We start from the raw sequence: 4,772 nt of genomic DNA, 5'->3' as shown, positions 1-4,772 counted from the left end.
TTGATGCTAGTCAGGATGATCGAGCGGAAGACCAGCGAAGGTAGGCAACTGGTGTTGGAATAATTGGTGGGGTATTGGAGGCAGATCGCAGGCGGTGGGCCACAACAAACTTCGAGGACGAAGTTTAGTTTAAGTGGGGGAGATTTGTAACACCCAAAGTTTTGAAGGCCAAGAAAGGAAAGAAAACCTTAATTTTAAGGAGCGACTCGGCGAGTCCAAGGAGGAACTCAGCGAATCCGAGCGGGATCCGGGTCGAGGAGTAAGTGACCGACTCGGCGAGTCGGCCAAGGTGACTCGGCGAGTCTGGTATGTGCGTGGAAAACCCTAAATTCGGGACTTGGAGCCTATATAAACGTCTTAATCTTCTTCCTAGGGTTCCTTACTGCCTCTTTAGCCCTGGATACCAAACCCTAGCCGTCATATCCTTTTATTGAGCCATTTGTTGCCTTGGAAGGTGCATTAAAGCTTGGAGAAGGAAGAAGGAACTTGGAGGAGCAAGAAGGGACTATAGATCTGGGATTGTGAGTTCATTCTGAGCATTTGGAGGTAATAAACTAGTTCCTGGACCCTTTTTGCACCTAGATCTATGTGTGGTTGTTGGGGCTTTTTAGCCATAATGTTATTATTTTGAGTTAGAAGCCAGATCTGAAGTTGCTACTTCAGATCTAAGCACATTATGGTCTTGAGAAGCATACAGTAGCAGCCCTTGAGTTGATTATGGAGCCTCCTTGCTTTAAACCCTAGTTTATGGTGTATTTTGCTTAGATCTCCTTCTCTACACGTAAAGTTTGCAACTTTACATGAGGAATAGGCTTGGGAAGGGTAGATCTACAGATTTGAGTCCCTGCATGACTCAAAATTCCTCTGCATGTATAAAGGACCAGATGGACTCGGCGAGTCCTTTGAGTGGACTCGGCGAGTAGCTTGAAGATGAGGAGGAACTCGACGAGTGGGATGAACAGCTCGTCGAGTCGGATGAAGTTGGGCATGAACTCGGCGAGTTGGAAGAACAACTCGGCGAGTTGGATGAAGATTGTCTTGGACTCGGCGAGTCAGGTCGCAAAACCCCAAACCCTTCGAGTTAAGACTCGAATCAGTGAGTCGAATGGAGACTCGATGAGTTGGACAGGTCAGGACTCGGTAATCGGTAGACTCGGCGAGTCATGGACTGACTCGACGAGTCGATTCGCGAATAGAAGGACTCTGAACATATGAGCTCGGCGAGTCAATAGGGTGACTCGGCGAGTAGGGTTGACCTGTGAGGTTGACTTTGACCAGGACTTTGACTTTGGCAAGAGTTGACTTAGTTGACCTTTGAAGGTCAGTTAGGTGATGTTTGTTTTTCTATAAAAACCTCTTCAAACCACTTATTGTTGCGCGGCGCAGCACACGCGCATCACTTTCCCTCTCGCAGCAGTTTGTTTTTTGGAAGACTTCAGACTACAAAACATTTGCGCGTGTGCTGGGTGGCGTAGCACTTGACTTGTCTCTTCTAACCTCTTCAGCTTTCATTTTTTCTAAGTGTTTTTTTAAGAATTTTTGTATAACTTTTTTTTTATTTTTTTTTAAACTTTGATTTTCTTAAATTTTTATTTACGGATGTGACACAATTTATTTTTATAATATCCATGATTTTTTTAACATAATTTTTTTAATTTTTTTTACCGTTTTATTTATAATATTTTCAATTTCAGTTGCATTTTTTTTAACGTGTGAAATTTTTTACGAACTTTGTAGACAATGTTTGCAATACTTTCTAAATTTTTTTATTATTTTCTTTTTTAATGTTTTTTAAAATTAGTTTTTTTCTAGAATAAAACTATTAGCTTCTTTTACATTTTTTTAAGTTTTTTTTTTTAAAAAAAGTTTTATATTTTTGTTTTTTTACATGTTCTTTTTACTATTATTTCAATGTTTTAAAACTAGAATTATTAAATTTCGGTGTCAAAAACTATTTTCAGTTTATAAAATTATTTTATTTAAATTTCAGTTTACTGCAGCAGTCTGCAGATGTTAAAAAACAAACATGCTTCTTATTATAGGCTGCAGCCGTTTGTTCCACCTCTTCTGCTACAGAGGATTGTAGAGATGGTCCGCAGACTTCATGAATTTTCGCTTTGAAAAAACAAACAGCACCTTACACTAAGTGTTATGTTGATATTGGTAGCTCGGGGAGCTAGTGGAGCAGCAGTTCGGAGTCAGTGGTCAGGTAGCGGTCAAAGGGATTAGCAGCAGCAGTTCAGCAGTATCAGGTGAGTTTCCCTTTGTATGAATGGGTCTACGGCCACAATGTCGGCCCATCTAGTTATGAGTAGAAGACCCAGGGGTTAGCCCTAGGCACAGTATGCTAGTATGATATTCGGGACGAGGTCCAATGATAGAGGGCGGGTGCCCAAGGAATGGTTTATGTGATAGTTTATACTTGTTGTCTGTATGATACTTGTATGTGCCTGGTAGGGAGGTCAGTATGGGCGAGGTCCCGTATCTCACCAATAGCAAAGTGTGGATGGTGTTCCACATCTCACTATCAGCAGAGCATGGGCGAGGCCCAAGTTAGGGAAGGAGTGAGGGTGGGCTAGGCCCGTACCTCACTATCAGCAGGAGTATGGACGGGGTTCCATGACTCATCAGTAGCAGGAAAAGGGCGGGGGCCAGAGATAGGCGAGGCCTTAGGACAAGATCCGTTAGTATGTGTTTAGATTATGTGATGTGATGTGATATGTTTACATGCTATTATATGTTAGTGGGCGAGGCCCTGTGATAGGCGAGGCCTAAGTGAAACAGATATGTATCCGAGCGGGGCTCGAAGCCAGGCGGGGCCTAGAGCGGCGGGGCCGTTGTAGCGGGCGAGCCCCGAGGTAGGGGCGAGGCCCAGGTTAGCTAGCATGGCCCAGTATGTGCAGTATGTGGTTATGCATGGTATGTGGTAGGGTGGGGAACTCACTAAGCTTCGTGCTTACGGTTTTCAGTTTTGGTTTCAGGTACTTCCGGTAGCGGATGATGGAGCTCGGGGTGATCACATGGCACACACCATAGTTTAGACAGCCTGGGAATGTTTACTCTGATAACGAACATGTATTTTGGAAACTAATACTCTATTTATGTTTTGAAATGATGAATTTTCTTAAAGTAATGTTTTACTAAAAGAAATTTTTCGTCTTGAATTTTGGGACGTTACAGGTACTGAAAGATTGGAAATGAGAACGAGGATTCATCAGCCAGAGTGAAGATTAAGACCTTCAATGGACAACATGTTAGATGGATCAAGGTGTCAGACTGGATCAGATGTCAAGAGTACTCATCGAGATTTCCGAGGATGTGAGATCTCAAGGTTTAAGCGGTGATGAAATGCTAGCATTGGCAGGCACAAGTTGTCATCAGTGGGATATTAGAAAGCGAGAAGGATTGGAAATCCTTCAATTCTTGCATGTAGTGAAGACTTAGTCGAATCTAAGTAGGGGAGAGACTTTTTATAAAGTTCTCCAAATGTGAGTTCTGGTTGCGCGGGGTGCAATCTCTTGGGCACCTTGTCAACCAAAAGGGTATTCTAGTTGATCCGGCTAAGTTAGAGGTCGTGATGCAGTGGGAGATTCCGAGGTCTCCATCTGAGATTCGGAGTTTCCTGGGTCTAGCAGGTTACTACCGGAGATTTACATGGGACTTCTCTGAGATTTTGGTTCCTTTGACCCGACTGACCAAGAAGTCGGTGGCCTTTCGTTGGGTGCCTGAGCAGCAGGCTGCCTTTGAGACTCTCAGACAGCGATTGTGCGAGGCACTGATTCTCACCATGCCAGAGGGTGTAGATGATTTCATGGTTTACTGTGACACTTTGATAATGGGCATGGGTACGCTACTGATACAGTGGGGTCACATGATAGCAGGTTTCCGGAACCAGGTTAGAGTTCCGGTTTGGACCCTAGTTTAGTGATGTGTTAGGTCGAGTGCACGTTCGACCCGGTATGGAAAGTGTTGTAAGACTACGGGGGTAGTTGTAGCATTCACTAGTAGTCAGATGGTATGGAAAGTGTTGTAAGACTACGGGGGTAGTCGTAGCATTCACTAGCGATCAGAAAGTATGGAAAGTGTTGTAAGACTACGGGGGTAGTCGTAGCATTCGCTAGTGATCAGATAGTATGGAAAGTGTTGTAAGACTACGGGGGTAGCCGTAGCATTCACTAGCAGTCAGATAGTATGGAAAGTGTTGTAAGACTACGGGGGTAGCCGTAGCATTCACTAGCAGTCGGATAGTATGGAAAGTGTTGTAAGACTACGGGGGTAGTCGTACCATTCACTAGCAGTCAGATAGTATGGAAAGTGTTGTAAGACTACGGGGGTAGCCGTAGCATTCACTAGTGGTCAGTTAGCATGGGAAGTGTTGTAGGACTATCACTTTTAACCTTGGATTTGATGATGACAAGATTCGACGCATGGACCCGATTGGTTAGATCGGGGGGTTGTTAGAGCCATAGTGGCATGACAACTAGTGGCAACTAGTTTCAGAGAAGGATTTCGTTCAGAAGACGTGTAGAGCGACTGTGTATGAGTCTTTCGAGTCCGTAGTCGGGTTGAAACCTGATATTTCAGATGACTGACGGATGAATTGAGACCAGGGAGGTCTCGATAGATCTTGGAAAGCAGCTATGTAACGGCATACTGCTTCAGCAGTTGAATGTTCAAGCAGTTCCAGCATGTGAGCAGTATTAGTATTTGTGTTTGGGCTGCAAGTATGGACAAAATAACAGATTGTTTGGGGTATGCCAAGTCACTCACAG

Source organism: Lactuca sativa, chromosome 5 (assembly GCF_002870075.4).
Source record: "Lactuca sativa cultivar Salinas chromosome 5, Lsat_Salinas_v11, whole genome shotgun sequence".
Lineage (NCBI taxonomy): Eukaryota > Viridiplantae > Streptophyta > Magnoliopsida > Asterales > Asteraceae > Lactuca > Lactuca sativa.
Note: the sequence above shows the minus strand (reverse complement) of the source record.